General features: G+C 45.4%; 1 long non-coding RNA gene across 1 annotated transcript in view; it reads left to right on the top strand.

Annotated features, from left to right (window-relative positions):
* The window catches only part of LOC144667582 (uncharacterized), a 113340-nt gene that overhangs the window by 8725 nt on the left and 80615 nt on the right, over positions 1 to 24000 (top strand). The window contains exon 2 of the long non-coding RNA XR_013573329.1: positions 128 to 178. This is a non-coding gene — a long non-coding RNA (uncharacterized LOC144667582). The remainder of the gene's footprint in view (positions 1 to 127; positions 179 to 24000) is intronic.

Below are 24000 nucleotides of genomic sequence, written 5' to 3'. Positions count from 1 at the left end.
GTCCCTTTACGTTGTAAACTTGCTTGTCTTTTATCAATACTAAGGTGGCCAGTGTTACCAGTGGAAAGCTAGTTGGTAAAGGATAGTGTTGCAACCAATCTTTACTCAGTTTTATATTTATTTGCAGAATGAAACATTACAAGCCTACACCTCCTAACTCAACCACACCACTGTTTCAGTAAGTATCTCTTTATATGTACTCAAGCGTGCCCACCGCCTGTAACTTATACAACTAACACGTTGAACTTTCCTCTTCTTTGCTTGATGCTCAATCTATACCTTCCTGCATACTCCCCCTCTGCTGTACAATCCCATCATGTTGAAATCAGGATTTACCATGCTGCCTTGTACATTTATTCCCAGGACATCAAAATTTTGGAACTTATTACATCCCTCAGTCTTCCACCACCTCCAATTTAAAGGTTTTTAAATCCCCAGCATGGTGATAACTAAGCAATATCTCCTTGTTACCGTGCTGTGTATTTTTACCTAATTTAACCTGTCCTGCACCAGAGGTTTGGTCCTTCACCATTAACTTCTCAAAGAAAAAAACTCAAATTGAATGAAATTACCCTTGGTGAAATAAAAATGTGGGAAGTCTCAGAATGCATGTTTTGCATCTTGATTTAGCGTCTCTTGAACTCACTAAGTCATTACGCCAGCCCTGGCCAGTGGGGCATGAATTTGATCCCTTAAATTGCACATGGTACAACTGTACTCAAGACAAAAATGCAACACGGTGCTTACATCTGCAAGGGTAGGAAACGCACACTGGAGGGTGACACTGGGCGCGAAAAGTGGAAAATATTCTGTTCCCCAGCATGAGGATCTCCCATTTTAAGGAGCAAAAAACTTTCACCAAAATAAACAAAACTCTGAGCAGAGCTCTTGCATCAGAACCCCTTAAGTGGCTGATTACAATTGTTTGGCTCATGTTATAAACAGTTAAAGAGTAGGTGTAACTCTCTAAATACTAGTTTTCATGCAGAATGTACTTTCCTCTCGCATTTTCCTGCCGGTGATTTAACATTGTATTTTCCCTGAGCACTAACCAGGGAGGAGGGAAGAAGAATAATACAGGCACAATTAAATGGTGATTTTGATCCAATGTACTAAATAGAATCTTACTTTGCTTTGCTTTGCTTTCTACTTGGCATTCTGCTACTAGGCTGTGCAGTCTAGGATTATTCTAACTTTCAATATAAATATATGGGAAATGAATAGAACACCAAGCTGGTTATAAAATAGAAAACAGAGTGTAGGGGTTAAAGTTACTAACTCAGACTGATAAGAGATGGGAAGCAGCCTTCCACAGGGACTTTCACTTCCACAGAGATGTGAACTCAAGAGCCTGTTTTCTCCCTTGAGTGGATGTAAACGATCCCATGGCGCGAAGACCGACAGGGGAGTTCTCCCCGGTGTCCAGGCCAACCTTCATTCCTCAACCAATATCACAATACCACAGGTCACCCTGGTCAATGTCACCCTGCTTTCTGTGGGAGCTTGCTGTGCGCAAATTGTCTGCCGCGTTTCCTACCCTGCAACAGTGGCTACCCTTCAAAAAGCGCTTAGTTGGCAGTGAAACGCCTTGAGACGTCCTGTCATTGTGAAAGTCGCTATAGAAATGCCAAGTCTGTTTAGCCTGTGGGCGGGATGGGTGCTGGGACCACTGTTTCTCTATTTACGTTAACGATTTAGACTCAGGAATCAAAGCACAGTTTCAGAACTTGCGGGTGACACCAAATTGGGGGGTGTAGTTCACGCAGAGGGAGACTGCGACGGGATACAGCAAGGCATTAATAAACTCACTGAATGGGCGGCCAATTTGCAAATTAACTTCAATATAGGGTAAGTACAAATTCTGTTTGCAAAAATCCAGAACTAAGAAACATGAAAACCCCGGATTGTCGGTAAAAGCTCTCATACCCTTTAGCGAATGAAACCTGCCATCCTCACCTGGTCTGGCCCAGTCCCACACCAATCTGATTGGCTCTGAACTGCTCTCTGAAGAGACCCAGCAAACCACTCAGTTGTGTCAAGTCACTCCCAGAGGCTCAGGCGGTCCCCTGATTTCCACATGGCAGTAGCACGAGGCACTGAAGTGTGACTATGCATGAGGTTCTCTTAAAGGAGAGAAGGTTGAGAGGAGGTTTGATAGAGGTGTTCAAAATCATGAGGAGTCTCGGCGGAGTAGATAGAGAGAAACTATTCCCATTGGCGGAAGCATCGCAAGCTAGAGGACACCGATTTAAGGTGATTGGACAAAGAACCAAATGCGTCGGGAAAAAAAATGTATGCAGTGAGTGGTTAGCATCTGGAATGCAACTGCCTGAGAGTGTGACGGGGGCAGATACAATCGTGGCTTTCCAAAAGGAATTGATTAAACGCCTGAAGAAAGACAATTTTCAGGTCAGAGCTGTGAGATTAGTCAAGTTACTCTTGCTGTGAGCTGGCATGGACCTCTTGCTGTGCTGTAACCATTCTATGATTCGATTCTGTGGTTCTGCGCTTCAGAAGCTGTGGAAAAGTTGCTGCACCTTTGGCAATTACCAGCAGAGGGCGATGAGGTGCCTCAGTAGTGAGCATCCCATGACATCCCTACTCTCAGAGGTCTGGGACTATGCGTATCCGTCAGGAAAACATTCCCCGGGAATTCTCCACATACAGTACATAGCAGCTTTCAAATATCTACAAGGATTCAGCATAGTTACTGCAACAAATGTGCTGCGCCCTTAATTCATCAGTTGTTTTGCCTTTCAATTCTTGAAATAATTGAAGCTTGCATTCTGCACATTTCATTATATTTAAATAATGCCTTTAATGTGATAAAACGTCACAAGGTGCTTCACAGGAGCAGTATAAAACAAAGTATGACACCGAGCCGCAGGTCAGATGATCAAAAGGTTGGTCAAAGAGGTAGTGCGGTAAATGAGGTACCCTGTCCCTTTAAGAGAATGCAAGTGTACCGATCATGTGACAGAACTGATGAATCACTGTACAGCAGGAGCAACTGGGAACTGTAAATCTAGTCCTGGAGGTTTCTGAGTGAGCACGTATGATCTGGTGCTCTGCCCTACATCTCAATAAACCATCACTGTTTATTCTTACATCGGTCCCTCTCCGTTATGGATTGCAAGCAGCAATTGATGAGAACATAGGAAGGCGTGCAGTTAGAGTTTGGTTGGCTAACGAGCTCATGTACCTAAGACGTAAAAGGTAGGTTTTAAGGAGTATCTTAAAGAAGGAAAGCAAGGTAGAGAGGTTTAGGGAGGAAATTCCAGAACTTGGGGCCCAGGCAGCTGAAGGAATGGTCACTAATAGCGGTGCAATTAAAATCGGGGACCGTCAAAATTAGAGGAGCGCAGATATCTTGGTGGGTTGTGGGGCTGGAGGAGATTACAGAGATAGGGAGGGGGCAAAACCATGGAGGGGTTTGAAGGCAAGACTGGGAATTTTAAAATAAAGACATTGCTTGAGAAAGAGGCAATGCAGATCAGCAGGCACGGGGTGACGGAGGAAGGGGACTTGCTGCAAGTTAAGATACAAGCAGCAGAGTTTTGAATGATCTCAAGTTTACAGAGAGCAGAGTGCGAGAGACCAGCCCAGAGTGTGTTGGAATCGTTGAGTCTAATGTGAATGTGAGTTTCAGCATCAGGTTCATTATTCACACACCAAGGACCCTGTTCTTCTCCTTCTTATGATCTTATTGAATGGCAGAGCAGGCTCGAGGGGCTGAATGGCCTACTCCTGCTCCTAAATCGTAATTTCATATGTGTGTTCACCACCCGAATTCAATTTTACCTTTCATGTAAATGTGGTGAAGTGAACTATCAGATACTGAAAGGGAATTTGTCCCTCAGTGACTTTTTTTTTCAAAATAGTAAAGTTTTAAAATAATCTTTTGTTTTTTTCTGATTTGTTTCCCAGCGTTTTGGTGCTGAGTGATCATTGATTAATTCAGGAGACGGGCTGAAGGAGGGAATCCATGTAAGCCCTGTGTGTTTGTGTTGCAGTTTCCACTAATGTGATCAGGCACTTGTTGCTCAGAATTCACCCTGTTTACACAGAATGGTGCCAACAACAGCATTGGCACCACTGTTAGCACCGTTGCCAGCAACAGGACTGGAAACATCACTAGCATTTGCGGCATTGCCAGTGCTGTCATTTAGCAACGAACACAGCACCAGCACACTCAGCACCAGCACACTCAACACCAGCGCTCTCACTGCAACATCACTGACACCAGGAATCACGTTTGCCTCATAAGATTTCTGTTGGGGGCTTTCCCCAATTCAGGCAGGGTCTGGGCAATGACAGCAACGCTGATCAGCCCCTGCCCAAGACCAAAAAAAATGCAGCTTCCTTGGGAGCTGTGTCTCAATTCGCAGTTTACCCTTAGCGCTGGGTCAAAACCCTGGAACTCCCTGCTGCAGTCCCTGTGGGTTGTACCTACACCACAGGGACTGCAGTGGTTCAAGAAGGCAGCTCCCCACCACCTTCTCAAGGGCAACTAGGGATGGGCAAATAAATGCTGGCCCGGCCAGCGAAGCCCAACATCCCGTGAATGAATTTTTAAAAGTGAAGGCAAAAGGTGTCTTGAGCAGGCCAGAGCCAACGCTGTATCAGAATGCTGCTGGGAGATGGGAGGCCAAAACACAACATCCTTGCTATGTTTTACTTTTAACTGTGCTTATTCTCAGTCTCCCTGTTCTTAAAGAGGTCCAGCATTATAACATTGACTGTTTCATCCTACACCTACTCCACTACACAGAGAAACCCTTTGATGTTCCCTTGCTAAGGGCTATTAAATTCACCATCGTATCCACTAGCTCTGCATTCGCAGTCCAAATGGAATAAAATCTGCTACACCTCAATATTATTCACTCCCCTCAGTGAGACGCAGGGAGTGTCAGCCAAATGTCACGTCAAAATCACATGTCCTTTTCATGAAAAATGTTTCTGCGTTTCTTCAGTTGAGGTGTCTGTTACAATCTCTGAGTTGAAGGGTTTGAGAGCTGGGAAACAGAACCCCCCCACCCCTCTGCCTTCACCATTACTTTGTGTCCTGTGACATCAACGCGGTTCTGATGTCGCAATAAAATCAGAGGCCAAAGATAACAGTTCAGGGGAGTGAGGCTTTCGAAGAGCAAACTTTTGGATCCGTGAGAGGCCTCGAGGGAGGATGAAGCAAAGAAAAGCAGCTGTGGAAAATTACACAAAGGATAAAGTGGAAAGTTTCAGATCACTTGGAAAGAATGTCCATGCGAGGAAACGTGGAGCATATTGAGGCCAGAACCACACGGGCGAATCAGGAACTCTGGATGAATCGACAGGCCGACCATAGGAGTGTGCTGGTCCAGGAGAAATCCTGTAGGCCTCGCTGTAAGAGTGATGATGGGGGAAGAGGATGAATGGGAAATGTGAAGGCAAAGTGACAGGAGAAAAATACATTTCTAATTGAGCCAATGCTTCCTGTTTGACAATGTTGACCTTTGACAGTGTTGACCTTTGTGCACAAGGTGCATGATGGGAATTGAGATACTGAGACCAGCGAGTGAAAATCATGCAGCCTGCCTGGGCTCCATGCTTGAATTTGTAATCTTCCCCTTTCTGTGCCTCTGTGTCCCTCAACCACTTCTTTTGCCAAACAAATTAAATTACCCAGTTCCCTGTTAAATTTGCCAGCAGTCTCCCCCTTCCACCCTTTCCCCAGACACTCTGGTCCATACATTTCCCTCCCCCACCACTCTCTCTCTCTCTCTCTCTCTCTCTGAGTAGGTAAATTTAAATTGCATCTTCCCCTATCATCTTCTGAGCGCAAACTTGTCTCCTGATTACTGTGCTTGTGGTTTATTGGAGTTATATAGAGTCTACAGCACTGAAACAAGTCTCTTGGTTCATCAGTTCCATGCCATCAGGCGTTTATGCTCCACACAAGTCTCCACCCATCCTACTTCATACACAGGAACATAAGAAATAGGAACAGGAGTAGACCATTCTAGCCTGCTCCGCCATTCAATACGATCATAGCTGATCTTGGGTTTCAGCTCCATTTTCCTGCCTGCTCCCATATCCCTCGATTCCTTGAGAGACCAAAAATCTGTCTATCCCGGCCTTAAGTGTATTTGACGATGCAGCATCCACAACTCTCTGGGGTAGAGAACACCAAAGAGTCACATCCTTTGAGTGAAGAAATTTCTCCTCATCTCAGTCCTAAATGATCGGCCTCTTATCCTGAGACTGTGCCCCCTAGTTTTAGATTTCCCGACAATCTCTCAGTGTCCACCCTATCAAGCCCCTTCAGAACCTTCATCTAACCCCATCAGTCTATCCTTCAATTCTGTTCTCCCTCCTTTCTTTATCCGGCTTCTCCTTCAACGCATCTTTGCTATTTGCTGATCTACTCCCATATTCTAACCACTATCTGGCTGAAGAAGTTTCCCTTGAATTCCCTACTGGAATTATTAGTGACTATCTTATACTTTAGGCCCTAGTTTCGGTCTCCCCTACAAGTTATCTGAAGTGACCTCTTTCAGTCTTGAAAACAGAAATAATTTGAAAGATATTTAAGGAAACAGAAAGTAGTGAAGATTGGGAGTTATATAAAAGTCAGTAGCTGATACATAAGAGGACCAATTGAAGGTGTAAGGGGAGGATAAAAAGACAATATCGTAGATTATAGTAACTTAGATTCAACAGCAGTGGGTTACACCGTGTTAGCTGCGTTAATGGCTAGATAGGTTGGTTAGACAGAAATATTATAGGTAATCAGGAAATGGCAGGTGTAATAAATTAATTCTTCACATTGGTCTTTAGAGTTGAAGACACAGACACTTCCAGACACTGTAACTTTGGCTGAGGAGTCCGCAGAGGGTTTGAAGCATTTGTTCGAGGGAAATCAAAGGGCCACAAGGTACCTGGACCACCTGTCATTCACCCTTGAATCCCCAAAGAAATATCTGAGGAAAGTAGGTGCTTGGCATTTTCAGGAGCTCCCCAGAAGCAGAATAGGGAATGTCACCGCAATATTCTAGAAAACAGAGTCTAAAAAATACAATCAAAATATGCTGTGGTAAAAATCTTCAAGAGAATTTAATTGGGTTTTATTAGTGCTCATTCAAAGAGCTCAGAGCATTGAAGAAGCTCGGAGAACACAAGGGTTAATCAACAACTGCAACATGTGTTTATATAGCACCTTGGATGTGGTATCTGTGAGATCTGTAGATCTCTGCACTTTTTACTGTATATTATTTTGATTGATTTTTTTTAGACTCTTGCTATCCTGTTTTCTGGAACATTGCAGTGGCATTTCCTATTTTGCAAACCTTAGATACGGCTTCTGGGAAACCCCTGAAAATATCAAGCACCTATTTTCCTCAGATATTTCCTGTGGCCCTCCAATTCCGGTGTCTGGAGTTTCCCTGATTTAATCACTCCACCATTGGCGGCCGTGCCTTCAGCTGCCTGGACCCTAAGCTCTCGAATTTCCCCCCCCAAACCCCTCCCCCTCTTTGCCCCTTTAAGGTGCTCCTTATCACCTACTTCTTTTACCAGACTTTCGGCCATTTGTCCTAATGTCTCTTTACGTGGCTTAGTGTCAAATTTTTGTTTCTTAACTCTCTTGTGAAATGCGTTGGGATGCTTTATGGTGTTAAAGGAATGTCCCAAGGTGTTTCACAGGAGCATGATATCAAACAAATTGGGAAACTGAGCCACACAAGTTGACATTAGGGCAGGTGGCCAAAAACTTGGTCAAAGAGATCGATCGGTGTTAAGGAGCACCTTAAAGGAGGAGGTGTAGGTAGAGAGACGGAGAGGTTTAGGGAGTGGATTCCAATGTGGATTTCAAAGCAGCAAGCTCTGCTTGGTGAGTGCACCCAACTCTTTGAAGAAATAAATACATCGGCCATTAAGGACACAACCGATTTGAATTTTCAAAAGACATTTAATACAATTCCCCATCAGAGCCTTTTTACTTTCATTTAAGGTTAGTGGATTTAATGAGCAAATTGGATTGAAAGGTGGTATGCCAATAGGAAACAGTCTATGATAATAATGGCCTGTACTTTGTGGAATGGAAATTGCTGCAGACCTTGAAAGAAGCTGCCCTCAAAGATCTAGCAACCTCTGTGGTGTGGATTTCCCTTTTCCTGATGTTAGTTTGGATCTGGCATCAAGTCAATGGGATCTCCAGGCATCCAGCAACAGTGATGTCAGCAAGCGGTGTAAGCAGCCAATCACATTGCAGTATTCTCACAGACAGCAAACCAGGAAGCTAAAAGCACTAAATCCCTTAACTTTTAATTTAAACTTTCAGATAGTGTAATAAATTATTACAACTGGATTTTGGTAGAAGCTAAAATAAAGATTTTAAAAATATTTTTATAAAGAATGATTTGAAAAGAATGTGGAAATTCTTTTATCATAATGGAGAAATTCCACAAATATAAAAGTTAGCTTTTCAGGGCCAGGAAGGTTGTTTAACAGTAATTAGGAAGTTAGAAAGCCATTACAAGCCCAGTTACACCTCAATCAACTAGGTGCAACTTTTTAAAGGGTTTTTACTGTAAGACTAATGATGTGAGAATGGAAGTTTTCATCTGTTCAAAGGTTTTGCATTCATTGCAGTCCAGGGGACCTCAGTCACACACCCACTGGAGGGGTGTCGGGTGATTGACAGCAACCTTTGGATTTCTGCATTGCTCTTGGCTGATGCCACTCAACCAATGGCTAACCCTTAAGGTTGAAAGCTGTCAATGGTTCTCTCCTCCCAATAATCCAATTGGCTCTCCTCCTCAACGATTGGACAACCAGAGGCTGCACACAGCCAATCGCTCCCGAGAATTAGGAACTGACGTTTACTCGGTAAAAATAGACCCACAAGTGGCAAAAGTGCATGCCCTGGTACAGTCTGTGAGCAACGCTTCTGATATCCTGCTTTAGTCACCACATTAATGTCTGATTCATGCTTGACAATGTTATACAAACAGCGCTTCAGTTCACTGACCTGCCGAGGGTGCTAATGGCCTCTTTGTCCTGACATTTCTATAACAAACCGTCACATTCTGAAGGTGTTTGCCAACTCCTTACGTCTCAGAAAGAAAACAAGGTCCATAACTCCACCGTCATGTTAAAAGTGTAGAACAACATCCTTTGGTATCCCCAGGGCACAAAGGGTTTCTACAGCATTGAGAATGGCCAATAAGCCACCGGACCCATTTCACTTAAAGGGAACAGGGGAAGCAGGATTTTTCCTGGGGGTTGGAGGGGCGGAGGAGGGGGGGGGAGAGTCATCCCATGACAAATACCCCATTGGTCTTGTTTGTTTATTTTTCTCCCTTGTCAGCTTTCTCCCTTCCCTCCTGAGCTGAAGGCATATTCTTCTCACAGAGACGCAGCTCCATGAGGCAGTCATTAATCCTCCCAGTGCCCACACCCCATCCCCACCAGCCCCTCCACCCTGAGTGTTTCATATGAGCATCTGAAGTAAGAGCAGGATTAGGCCACTCAGCCCTTCGAGTCTGCTTCGTCACTCAGTAAGATCATGGCTGATCTGAATTGTAACCTCAACTCCACGTTCCTGCCTACCCCTGATAACCTTTCACCACCCCCCCTTGCTTATCAAGAATCTACCTAGCTCCGCCTTAAAAATAGTCAACGACTCTGCCTCAACCACATTTTGGGGGAGAGAATTCCAAAGTCTCACAACCCTCGGACAGAAAAATGTTTTCCTCATCTCTGCCTTAAATGGGCGGCCCCTTATTTTTAAACATAGTTGGGCCCAGTTCTGCCCTCATCCTTAGTCCACAGATCCCAGGAGGGCTAACAGAATACCAGAAACTGGATGATTCTCCTTTTTCTCTTCACATTTTTCAAATGATAGCGTGCCAAAGCCAATTGTGACACCTTATCATGATTCACAAGAAATCCAGCAGCTCAGCACGCCGGGATAGAGCCCGGAAACTTTGAGAAATACACATCCTGACTACTCGCTGGATCAGCTCGCTGACCCGTTCAGAGAAACAACCGTAACAACGACAAGTGCATTTATATAGCACCTAGAACCTAGGAAAATGTTCCAAGCTGCTTCATTGTAACATTATCAAACAAAAGTTTGACACTGAGCCACATAAGGAGGTATTAGGACAATTGACAAAAAGCTTGGTCAAAGAGGTAGGCTTTAAGGAATATGTTAAAGGAGGGGTGAGGTAGGGAGGTGGAGAGGTTCAGGGAGGGTATTCCAAAGCTTAGGGCCCAAGCAGCTCAAGGCACGGCCGCCAGTGAAGGAAGTGAAGGAAGTGGGGAATGGGCAAGAAACCAAAATTGGAGGAGCGCAGAAAACTCAGAGGGTTTGGGAGCTGGAGGGCGTTACAGAGATAGGGAGGGTTGTAGGGGCTGGAGGAGGTTACAGAGATGGGAATGCTGTAGGTGCTGGAGGAGGTTACAGTGATAGGGAGGGTTGTAGGGGCTGGAGGAGGTTACAGAGATAGGGAGGATTGTAGGCGCTGGAGGAGGTTACAGTGATAGGGAGGGTTGTAGGGGCTGGAGGAGGTTACAGTGATAGGGAGAGTTGTAGGGGCTGGAGGAGGTTACAGAGGTACGGAGGGTTGTAGGGGCTGAAGGAGGTTACAGAGGTACGGAGGGTTGTAGGGGCTGGAGGAGGTTACAGAGATAGGGAGGGTTGTAGGGGCTGAAGGAGGTTACAGAGGTATGGAGGGTTGTAGGGGCTGGAGGAGGTTTCAGAGATAGGGACGTTTGTAAACGCTGGAGGAGGTTACAGTGATAGGGAGGGTTGTAGGGGCTGGAGGAGGTTACAGAGGTACGGAGGGTTGTAAGGGCTGGAGGAGGTTACAGAGATAGGGAGGGTTGTAGGGGCTGAAGGAGGTTACAGAGGTACGGAGGGTTGTAGGGGCTGGAGGAGGTTACAGTGATAGGGAGGGTTGTAGGGGCTGGAGGAGGTTACAGTGATAGGGAGGGTTGTAGGGGCTGGAGGAGGTTACAGAGGTACGGAGGGTTGTAGGGGCTGGAGGAGGTTACAGAGATAGGGAGGGTTGTAGGGGCTGAAGGAGGTTACAGAGGTACGGAGGGTTGTAGGGGCTGGAGGAGGTTACAGAGATAGGGAGGGTTGTAGGGGCTGAAGGAGGTTACAGAGGTACGGAGGGTTGTAGGGGCTGGAGGAGGTTTCAGAGATAGGGACGTTTGTAAACGCTGGAGGAGGTTACAGTGATAGGGAGGGTTGTAGGGGCTGGAGGAGGTTACAGGGATAGAAAGGGTTGTATGGACTGGGGGAGGTTACAGAAATAGGGAGGGTTGTATGGACTGGGGGAGGTTACAGAGATAGGGAGGGTTGTAGGGGCTGGAGGAGGTTACAGAGATAGGGAGTGTTATAGGGACTGGAGGAGATTACAGAGATAGGGAGGGTTGTACGAGCTGGAGGAGGTTACACAGAAAGGGAGGGTTGTAGGGGTTGGAGGAGCTCACAGGGATAGGGAGGGTTGTAGGGCCTGCAGGAGGTTACAGCGATAGGGAGGGTTGTAGGGCCTGCAGGAGGTTACAGCGATAGGGAATGTTGTAGGGGCTGATGGAGGTTACAGAGATAGGAAGGGTTTTAGGACTGGAGGAGATTACAGAGATAGGGAGGGTTGTACGAGCTGGAGGAGGTTACACAGAAAGGGAGGGTTGTAGGGGTTGGAGGAGCTCACAGGGATAGGGAGGGTTGTAGGGCCTGCAGGAGGTTACAGCGATAGGGAGGGTTGTAGGGCCTGCAGGAGGTTACAGCGATAGGGAGGGTTGTAGGGGCTGATGGAGGTTACAGAGATAGGAAGGGTTTTAGGACTGGAGGAGGTTACAGAGATAGGGAGGGTTGGAGGTAGTTACAGGGATAGGGGGGGTTGGAGGGTTGGAGGAAGTTACAGGGATAGTGGGGGTTGTAGGGCCTGCAGGAGGTTACACAGATAGGGAGGGTTGGAGGGTTGGAGGAGGTTACAGGGATAGGGGGGTGTTTGAGGTCATGGCTAGATGGGAAGATAAATATGAGGAATTTAAATTTTTAATGTTGCTCCACTAGGAGTTTGACAACATCTCAGACAGGAACTGCAGCACAAAAGGGCATGTAGAGGCTATCAGGCCCCAAATAATTCTCTTTGTATACCTCTCAATATAAAACAGTGTCCAATCCTTGGCGCAGTGGATCGACAGGTCTCCATTTCGGGTTTTGCAATCCCATGAACATAGACGGAGCTGAAATGAGCATGACTCTCCGTGAGACCCATTCCTGCTCTGACTCGAATCTCCAATACATGAAAGATTGACATCCTCACAGTAACTCGGTGTAAATCCTGAGCCTTCAGTTAACTGCTGGAGGGTGGGTAGGTGGGGCTGGGGCTCACTTGGTACAAACAGGTGGCATCAAAGTTAGTCGGGCACCTTGGTCGAGGGGGCTGGCCCATTAGATTCCAACATTGCACAAAATGAAAGAAAGTGCCTGGAAGCAGAACAAAAGCCTGCTCGTAACTTCACTGTGAGACTATATAAAGAATAGGAGAGGTCGGTGTGAGCTGGCAGTCCAGGGGTAACTGAGGGAGTGAGGTACCTGGTCTGACTGGGTCACACCGGAACACACCCATCACTTCGGACCACCCACAATCAGCTCACCCACTCTGGCCACGTCTCGCTAGTTTTTTTAAATGATTAGTGCCGTGTAGGTTGTTTAATTAATTTGGATTATTTAAACAGTTATCTTGTTTATCCAACCTTATCTACCAAAGCAGCTTTGCTTTTCTACCCTGTTCCAATCCCCTTAATGATGTTATTTGCACTCACTGTGTAACCTCAAATTTGCTAGCTAATTATGAAAAGAATAAGCCTGTCAGGTTTCAGCATATTTTACTAGCAGCAGTACACTGGAACCGTGTTTGGACAGCAAGCTGTGACAAGCCTTTCTCTGACAGCTTGGCTCAACGCTTCAAACCACAACAACTTTGCATTTATATAGCACCTTCGACATAGTAAAATGTCCCAAAGTGCTTCAAAGGAGCAACACCAAACTAAATCTGACCCTGAGCCACATAAGGGGATGTTAGGGCAGATGACAAGAAACTTGGCCAAAGAGGTAGATTTTAAGAGGCATCTTAAAGGAGGAGAGAGAACTAGAGAGGCAGAGAGGTTAAGGAGGGAATTGGAAGCAGGAGTAGGCCACTCTTTGAGCCTGATCTGCCATTCAATGAGATCATGGCTGATCTGAATTGTAACCTCAACTCCACATTCCCGCCTACCCCCGATAACCTTTCACCCCCTCGCTTATCAAGAATCTATCTAGCTCTGTCTTAAAAGTATTCAAAGGCTCTGTTTCCACCGCCTTTTGAGGAAGAGAGTTCCAAAGACTCACAACCCTCAGAGAGAAAAAAATTCTCATCTCTGTCCTAAATGGGTGACCCCTTACTTTTAAACAGTGACCCCCTAGTACTAGATTCTCCCACAAGAGGAAACATCCTCTCCACATCCACCCTGTCAAGACCCCCTCAGGATCTTATATGTTTCAATCAAGTTTCAAAGCTTAGGACTTGGCAGCTGATAGCACCACTCTACTCCAGAGATTTGAACACATAAACTAGGCTGACATTTAAGTGCAGGACTGAGGGAGTGCTACACTGTCAGAGGTCCTGAGATGGACAAATGTGGTCCCACGGCACCATTTGAGGAACAGCAAGGGAGTTTTTCCCGCTCTCAGCATTTAAACTCCAACCAACACCATGAAGACAGATTAACTGATTGTTTACCTCATTGATATTTTTGGCGAGTTTGCTGCATGCACAACTGGGGTACATTTCAACGGATATGAAAACAGAAAATGTAGGCAGTACTCAGTAGGCCAGGCAGCGTCTGTGGAGAGAGAAACAGAGAGTTAACGTTGCAGGTTAATTGGAACTGTCTGGCCTGTTGAGTATTTCCAACATTTCCTGTTTTTATTTCAGAATGCCAGCGTCCTCAGTATTTTGCTTTTGACATAACACTCTGGTTGTGAAGCAATTTGGGACATCCTGAGGATGTGGAAGGTGACATACAAATGCACCTTTTTTTCTTTATTACTGTAATTTTGCTTTGTTGATATGAAAAGCAGACCTGGCCAGATTAATCAATTCATGTTATATCAGAGAGTCTGTGTGTCAGATCCACTGTGAGAGTGTGTTATAGAGTCAGCTTCACTTCACCGCTTTGAAAATTCCTCCTGCATTTCCCTCAAGTTCCAAATATTGTTTTTCCCCACCCCTCTATCTGTGGGGTGTTTAAGTTACATTGCCCCTTCTCTCACTTTAACTCATTCTCAGGAACTCCTTGCATCTCTCAGTCTTCCCTTCCTCCACAGAACCGTATCAGCGAGTCACTGCATCATGACTCACGTGATCTACTTCCAGCATTGCAGGGGCCCTGTACAAGGGTCACGGGCCTTAGTTTAATAAGGTCAACAGAACCCATGTTCAAGTCCTACGTTAAACCAGGGCTAACGACAGATGGGACAAATTTTAATACAATAAGCAGAGCTTCTTGTAAAACTACGGAACTTGCAAAACCTGAAGAAAATGTTGCAGAGTTGCGTGAGATAAAGTTGGACACTAACTTCACCATTAATTTAAGGGGACAATGTAATGATGGACCACATCCAATGAACATGGGATGGCACACAGCAGTGCCTCTAGATCATTGTTGTAGGGTCATAAGTGACAGCTCAAACCCCTTGGTGAATGCAGGTCTCTGCAGCTGTCAATTCCCGGCTATCGTTGGAAGAGTTTTTGTTTGCCTGACATGATTTGGATGTTTACAGTACATTCTGACACGGAAGGCGATTTGTGCTGTGATAATTCAAAGATTGCTTCAGGAGCTAGGCTGTTGACTCAATGCCCCATGATCGTTAATCCAACCTCAGTGTAGTCAATGGAAGAAAGACTTCCATTTATTTAGCACCTTTCATGACCACAGGATATCCCAAAGTGCTTCGCAGCCAATGACATACTTTTGAAATGTAGTCACTGTTGTAATGTCAGGAACGCAGCAGTTAATTTCCGCACAGACAACAATGTATAATGCCCAGATAATCTGTTTTAAAAGCACTGGCCTGGACACCAGGGATAATCCCCTGCTCTTCTTCGGATAGCGCAATGGATTCTTTTATGCCCACCCGAGAGTTGAACATCTCACCTGAAAGACAGAACCTCTGACAATGCAGCACTCCCTCAGCTCTGACACTGGGAATGCCAGCCTGGAGGCTTTGTGCTAAAGTGTTTGGAGCGGGACTTGAACCCACAATCTCCTACCTCAGAGAGTGCTACCCACTGAACCACGGTTGTTTGGAGTCCTCGAAGGTTCAAGGCAAAAAGCATTTTCTGCTGAATCAAGGTGGAACTGCTTCTGTGAAGTGGATCCAAGTGACTCATTGTCAAATGCACTTACTAGTTCCTAAAATAATTGTTGCACTACTTCCTAAATGTTGTACTGTATTGTGGACAGAACAAACCTATCAGCCCAAACAGACATAAGGGCAGTGTTCCTGGAATAATAGTGCAATATACACATGGATAGGGGGCAGTTAGCTCAGTTGGCGTGTGGTTCAGAACAATGCCAACAACATGGGTTTGATTCCCATTCCGGCTGGGGTAGACTTGGGGACCTGCCTCCTCACCCTGGCCCCGGAGAATGGAAAGCAACAGCAAATCACCAGTGACAAAAAACTACCAAGAAAAGCGTCTCGGGATGAAGCATCGGCAGACAATGAGCCAAGGACCTGCCTTTAGGCAGAGCGCACGTACCATACACATGGATACTCAATAGGTCGGTATGGAATTTCCCTCCTTATTTACAGTTACATTACCTCAGCTGGTAACATTCTCACCTCAGAATAAGAGGATTGTGGGTTCAAGTCCTACACTTACATATCATAGCATCTCAGCTGGTTGATTAGAGTCAAATCCCTTGAACTATCAGCATCTTTAAGTCTACACCTGGGTGAAATAGGTCATGTGGACTGAATGCAGTAAAATCTCTTGCCCATTGACTGAAGGTTAGTATGACACTGTCGATGTGGCTGTGGGGAGATATTATTTAACTTGTCCCTTTCAGGTGGGCACCTTTACTATACAGGGACGTAATTGCCCCTTCCCTGACAATATGTACCTGACATGTTTGACATGATCATAATCACAAAGCTGAATTCTGCACCCCAATCTTCAGCAGACACATCTTCAGCATTCATTCCGGTATTAGCACTGTGAAGAAAAGCTTGCATTTATATAGCGCCTTTCACAGCCTCAGGACATCCCAAATCACCTTACTGCCAACAAAGTACTTTTTGAAGTGTAGCTTATGTTATAATGCGGGAAATGCGCACAGCAATCTCCAACAGACATGAATGAGAACAGATAGCTTACTTTGAGGTGTACGGTTGAGAGATAAATATCGGCCAGGACACCAAGCAGAATTTCCCTGCTCTTTTTCAAACATTTGTCTAGGTGCTCTTTTATGTCCACCCAGGAGGGCAAACTTGGTTTAACATCTCACCTGACAGATAGCGCCTCTGACAGTGCAGCACTCCCTCTGCACTGCACCGAAGCATCAATTAATATTTTGTACACAAGTCCCTGGAGTGGGACTTGATCCCGCAGCCTACCGACTCAGACATGAGAGAGCTACCCACTGAGCCAGCTCGCTCATAAGACAATAGAATCATTGAGACCAAGCCTGACTGAAGTTAGCCACCAGTTCACAAGGAGCAGTGTCCATAGGAAGGTGTGAAAAAAGGACAGGTTCTAGGCCAGCTGGTCCGCCCAAGTCTGTCCCATCAAATCAAGGCACCAACTCCCAGAAGCCCCCACAATGACATGCATTCTGAGGCTTGTGTCAAGCTTGTGCTGCAGTTACAGCAGTGGAACGTGGAAACCATCGGGGAATTCTTGGTTTAAGTCAGCCCTGACTCTTTACAAGTCTTTCAATAAGGAGTGTGGAAGGGGAGGGTTTCAGTACTTCAGACTCCAGCAGCTCTTTCACAAGTGGATGCCAGATGCCTGTCTAATCCAATGCAAGTGAAATGGTCAATAACTAACATGCTCCAGATCACGTACAAATACAAATTAACCAACAGACACAACTCAACTCAATGGAGTCTGGGTCATAAAGCTTGAAATCCACTCTCTTGTTAATTAGTGATGGGTTTATGAATTTTGTGGAACAGATGGCCTATTTAGCCCTGTTTATTTTACTTTGTGTGAGTTTATATTGTTGATCTAATTAGACCTTGGTGTGCAATGCAACATCTTGGCTTTTGCACAATGCTGCATCTTGTGAAACAAATTACATTGTCAGATAATGCTGTGCAATATTATACACAATGCACCTTCACCACCGTTAGCTTTTATTATTAGCTGTAAGGGTTTGCCGATGTCAGCCTTGTACACAAAAAACTTTATTGGCCAATAACTGTCTCAAAGCAATTAAGTAACAAGGGGAAGGAAGACTCACAATTATATAGCACTTATCTCAACCTCAGGATGTCCCAAGTGATTTACAACACTGAATTTTTTTTTTGAAAAGTAGTCACTCTTGTAATGTGGGAAACATGGTAACCAATACGCATATAGCAAGATCCCACAATCAGCTCTGTGATAATGACCAGATGATCTGTATTTAGTTAGTACGTTGGTTGAGGGATAAATATTAGCCAGGACGCAAGGGGGAACCTGCCCTCCCCACCACCACCACCCCCAACCCACCTCACCCCACGTTCTTCAAAATAGTGCCATGCAATCTTTTATGCCCATCTGAGAAAGCAGACAGGGGCTTGGTTAATGCCTCATCAGAAAGATGGCATACCTGACAGGACAGCACTCCCTCAGTACCACACTGGAGGTTGAGCTTAGACTTTTGCACTCAAATCTCTGGAATGGGGCATGACCCCACCTTCTGATGTAAAGGTGAGAGTACCACCAACAGAGTCACATTGACAGTCAGAATCCAGCCATGTGTAAAATTGCCCAGGTATGCCCTATCCACAAAAAACAGGACAAATCCAATCCAACTAATTACCGCCCCATCAGTCTACTCTCAAACATCAGCAAAATGATGGAAGGGGGTCATCGACAGTGCTATCAAGCAGCATTTACACAGCAATAACCTGCTCACTGATGCTCAGTTTGGGTTCCGCCAGGGCCACTCAGCTCCTGATTCATTACAGCCTTGGTCCAAACATGGACAAAAGAGCTGAACCCCAGAGATGAGGTGAGAGTGACTGCCCTTGACATCAGGGTAGCATTTGACCAAGTGTGGCATCAAGGAGCCCTAGCAAAATGGGAATCAGGGGGAAAACTCTCCACTGATTGGAATCATACCTGGCACAAAGGAAGATGATTATGGTTGTTGAAGCCATTCATTTCAGGGCATTGCTATAGGAGTTTCTTAGGGTAGTATCCTCGGGCCAACCATCTTCAGCTGCTTCATCAATGACCTTCCTTCCATCATAAGGTCAGAATTGGGGATGTTCACTGATGATTGCACAATGTTCAGCACCAATCACAACTCCTCAGATATTGAGGAAGTCTGTGTCCATATGCAGCAAGACCTGGATAACATTCAGTCTTCGGCTGATAAGTGGCAAGTAACATTGGCGCCACACAAGTGCCAATAATGACCATCACCAACAAGAGAGAATCCAACCATGTCCTCTTGACATTCAATGGCATTACCATCGCTGAATCCCCCACTATCTACATCCTGGGTTATTATTGACCAGAAACTGAACTGAACCAGTCATACAAATACTGTGGCTAAAAGAGCAGGTTAGAGGTTGGGAATTCTGTGGAGACTAAGTCACCTGACTCCCCAAAATCTGTCCACCATCTACAAGGCACAAGTCAGGAGTGTGATAGAATACTCTCCACTTGCCTGGATGAGCTCCAACAACACTCAAGAAGCTCGACACCATCCAGGACAAAGCAGCCCACTTGACTGATACACCATCCACCACAATAAACATTCACTGCCTCCACCACCAATGCACAGTAGCAGCAGTGTGTACCATCTACAAATGCACTGTAGGAATTCACAAAGGCTTGGACAGCAGCTTCCAAACCCGTGATCCCCACCACCTTGAAGGACAAGGGCAGCAGTTGCACGGAAACATCACCACCTAGAAATTCCCCTCCAGGCCACTCACCATCCTGACTTGGAAATATATCGGCCATTCCTTCACTGTCACTGGGTCAAGATCCTGGAACTCCCTCCCCAACAGCACTGTGGGTGTACCTACATGGACTGCAGCGGTTTAAGAAGGCAGCTCACCACCATCTTCTGAAGGGCAATTAGGGATGGGCAATAAATGCTGGCCTAGCCAGCGATGGCCACATCTCATGAATGAATAAAATTTTAAAAAATTGTTAGGTAGAGAACCTGACAGATATCTTTGTCAAAGGCAAATGCATTTGGATGTTTGTGTCGTTGGTCACGATTAAAGAACTTCATGGGGTTTATGCTTCAACTCGAATCATCAGAAACTTGTCACTAGACATCAATATTTTCCCTGTTACAATTTATGGCTATAATATTTGGTATATTTAGAAAGCAAAATGAAAGGCCCAAAGTTCAAAGTGCAGGATACTCCAAAAGTTTAAAATAAACAGGAAAGTCATGAAGTAACTGGGTGATATCAAATATCAAGAAATAGTTTAACACCATCAAGAAGAGAATGGCAACATCTCAGCTGCCAGACTCAAATAGAGAGAGCAAAAGGGGTGTCTTGTCCCTGTGACCCCTGATACCCACAGAGAAGGTTGGAGCAGAAGTCTTTGCTATTTGGTCCTTGGGACCTGGTGTCTGTGAGACTGAAGACTCCTGCTTGCCACATATAGTGCATATCTCTGTAAACATACTGTCATGAAATTAACATATTTTTTCATTATGTTATTGTGGTTTATTGTACAGTAGGTTGATGGCTGTGAGTGTAGATGGTTCTGTCTGTGTGATTTAATTGAATTAGAGTCAGATAGACTGCAAGCTTGAAATTATCAAAAGAAGTTGGAGTAAAAGGCATTTGAAATGCTAATGAGTACACATGGATGAGGGCTTGGCATGTAGGGCATGAAGGAAATCTGCATGTTTAGATAAGTGAAGTGGTTGTTAAAGAGATGATAGGATGTTCACAGCTAACAAGATAAGCAAGGCCAGTATGTTTACTTTTCCCAAAGGTACTGACCATATTGGCAACATAAAAGATTTTTATATCATGGGAAAAGCAAATTTCCAAAGACACATAGAACAATGGAATTTACAGATTAAAGGGAGAGAAACACACATAAAGAAGGATGGAAGGTTAAGTTGGGGGGCCATGTAAGATCTAAGAGGGCCGTATAAAACAGCCATGGGTGAACCTCCAGCCAATTTTGCAGAGGTCTGCTGTGTTCAGTAACCAAGGTTGGAGGAAAGTCTTTGTAATTGGGTGCTGTGGTAAACTTGCTGGCTTACCTATTTAAATTTAAAATCTATTTTGGGACTGTTGCCTTAAAGGGGGTGTGTAGTTGGGAGTCAGGTTAATTAGGGATTTTGGGATTTGTTATAGTATTTAATAACTGTCATCTTATGTATGTGCTTGAAAATCTTTTCTTCCATTAATAAATGTTTTAATTTAGTTTTTAAAAACTCTAAAGGTGTTAGCGGACTCATTACTTCTGAATTCAGTGCACAAATCTTCTTGTAATAAATACAAATTGCAAAACCATCGTGATAGTGTGGCCAAGTTTCTCTTGTAGATTTGGTACATGTCTGACACACATCACTTGCCATGTCGTAACAAAATTGGGGGCTTTTTGCGGGGTTTTTGAAATTCCTTGATTGGCTTGGAGTTGGTTAATCTTAAGGCTTAGAATACGAGAAGCACATTGAACTCAGGAGATGGTGTGAGGGATTTTAAAGTGATGAGACTGCAAAAATGGCTTGATCCATGGCTAAGACTTTTCTGGGAGCAGAAGACATCACTCTGATTGGTTTACAATAAGTACCTAAGGGTAAGTTAGCAGAGTTGGTGGATAAGTTGCAGTTGAGATTGACTGTAGGAGCAAAGACGCAGCCATAACTGAAGTAATAGCACAGCATTTGAAATTGGAAGGGATACCTGAAACTAGTGAGTCACAGCTGGAGGTAGTGAGACTTCAGTTACAAATGAAGAAGCTTGAACTTGGACAAGCAATGGAAATGAAAAGACTGGAATTGGAAGTGAAAGAAAAAGAAAGGGAATTTCAAAGGGAGCAAGCAGAAAGGCAGGAGAGAGAAAAAAAAAACAGGAAAGGGAATCGGCACTGGAGAAATTAGCAAGGGAGGAAAGAGACAAGGAGAGGGAGAGAGATTATCAGCTTAAAAAGCTGCAAGTTAAAAAACAGATCGCAGATGCTGAGGGAGGTTCTGAGGATGAAATGACCACTTCCAATCTAAAGCCCAATGAGGAGATGTTGAAATTTGTGCGGGCTTTTCCGAATTTTGAGGAAAAGGAGGTAGAGGAGTTCTTAATTTTGTTTGAGAAGATAGCTAAGCAGATGAAATGGCCACAAGAAATCTGGACATTGCTTTTACAGTCTAGGTAGGTAGGTAGAGCTCATGAGGTTTATTTTTCACTGTCAGAAGTAGTATCGGTAGATTATGATGCAGTAAACAAGGCTATTATGAGTACATATGAGTTGGTTCCTGAGGCATACAGGCAGAAATTTAGGAATATAAGGAAACGGCCTGGTCAAACTTATATTGAGTTCGAGAGAGTAAAACATAGTAATTTTGACTGGTGGATATGGGCATTAAAGGTGGAGACGACATCTGCAGCTCTTAGAGAAGTAACTCCTATGGAAGAATTTAAAGATACAATTCCTTCGGTAGTGGGAACTCATGTGGCAGAAAAGGGGGTTAAAATTAGGGTAACTGCTAAAGACAGTCTCAAATATTTAAATGATCAACTCGCTTCCTGTTGAAATTGGGCATTGGGCAGGCTGGAGACGGGTTGACTTCCTGTTACAGATTTTTGTCTTTAAATGTCTGACACAAACCCTGCTTACCCCTCTGTGGGTGTTAAGATTCAGTCCAAAATCTCAGGTCAAGACCTTTTCACAGGACAGTCAGTGACATAAAAACATTAAGGGTGGAGTTTTACGGCCCTGTGGCACTGGGGCCAGGGCAGTAAAATGTGGCGAGACATTCAAAAGTCCATTGGCTTCAGCGGGACTGTAAAGTCCCACCAGCGTAAAATTCTGCCCTAAGTCTCTCTCACTTTCTTTCTCTCTGTCTCTCAGTCTTTCTCTTTGTCTCTCTTTGTCTCTCTCACTCTCTCTTTCTCTGTCTCTCTTTGTCTCTCACTCCCTCTCTCTGTCTCTCTCCCTGTCTTTCTCTCCCTCCGTCTCTCACTCCCTCTCTATCCGCCTCTCTCTCTCCGTCTCTCTCTCTCCATCTCTCTCTCTCTCTCTGTCTCTCTCTCTCTCTCTCCGTCTCTCTCTCTGTCTCTCACTCCCTCTCTCTCCATCTCTCTCTCTCCGTCTCTCTCTCTCTGTCTCTCACTCCCTCTCTCTCCATCTCTCTCTCTCCGTCTCTCTCTCTCTCTCTGTCTCTCTCTCTCCATCTCTCTCTCTCCCCGTCTCTCCCTCTGTCTCTCACTCCCTCTCTCTCCATCTCTCTCTCTCTCCGTCTCTCTCTGTCTCTCCACAAATACTGCCCGATTTACTGAGTATTTCCAGCATTTTTATTTTTAACTATCCAATTGTGTCTACCAGATTTCAGAAAGTAGAAAATTATGAAAATTATATCAAAATTAGGGTTAGGAACCTGTGACTATTAATCCCTTCAGGCCTGTTCGCCATTCAAGTAGATGATGCCTGATCTACATGTTAATCCCAATTACCCACCTTAACTTTATGTTCTTTGATAACCTTTCTTAACAAAAGTTGATTGAGTTTTTGCTGGCTTCACTGACAGTAAAATGATTGCACACTAAGTGAAAAACTGACACAGGCCATCTCTCTAATGTAAACTCATATAAAACTGTCAGATTTAATGAGAAGGAGACTACTGATGCTTTCAACAGGCAGAGTAATTCTGATGCTGCAGCTTTCTGTCCACCGTCCTTCACTTGATGGTGGGGGGGGGGGGAGGTGGTTGGTGGGTGGGGGGGTTGTTGGTAGGTGGGGGGGTGGTGTTGTAGGGGGGGAGAGGGGGGTGGTTGGGGGAGGGGGGATAGTTGGTGGTTGGGGGGTTGGTGGGTGGGGGGGTGGTGTTGTTGGGGGGAGGGGGGGTTGGTGGGTGGAGTGGGTTGTTGTGGGGTGGGTGGGGGGGTGTTGTGGGGGGGTGTTGTGGGGGGAGGGGGTGGGTGGGGGGGTGTTGTGGGGGTGGGGGGTGTTGGAGGGGTGTTGTGGGGGGGTGTTGTAGGGGAGGGTGTTGTGGGGGATGTTATGCGGGGGGATGTTGTGTGGTGGGGGTGTTGTGGGGAGGGGTGTTGGGGAGTGGGGTGTTGGGGGGAGGGGGGTGGGTGGGGGGGTGTTGTGTGGGAGGTGTTGTGGGGGGGATGTTGTGGAGGGAGGTGTTGTGGGGGGGGCTGTTGTGTGGGGGGGTGTTGTGGAGGGGGGTGTTGTGGGGGGGTGCTGTTGTGTGGGGGGGGTGTTGTGGAGGGGGGTGTTGTGGGGGGGATGTTGTGGGGGTTGCGTTGGGAGAAGCTGCACCTGGTCTCCCCAACTCAGGCCCCGGATCAAAGTGCAACCTGGGCCTCATTGACATATTAGGGCCCAACTTGAATGGATTTGCCAGGCTCTCAATTGCAATTGGCAGACATCTCAGCCAACCAGCTACTGCGGACAGCTTAAATGGGAGTCAACAAAAATGATGATCCATTTTAGGGGTTCCCCTCCCCCTTCCCATTGGGTTGCCAACTGTGATCAAATGTATTCCTGGAGGTTTTGTCACATGACTTGCCCCCACGCTCCAGCCATTAGTCGG

Source organism: Cetorhinus maximus, chromosome 24, assembly GCF_964194155.1.
Source record: "Cetorhinus maximus chromosome 24, sCetMax3.hap1.1, whole genome shotgun sequence".
NCBI lineage: Eukaryota > Metazoa > Chordata > Chondrichthyes > Lamniformes > Cetorhinidae > Cetorhinus > Cetorhinus maximus.
The sequence above is the reverse complement of the archived record's forward strand: the minus strand, read 5'-3'. Positions and strand labels throughout refer to the sequence as shown.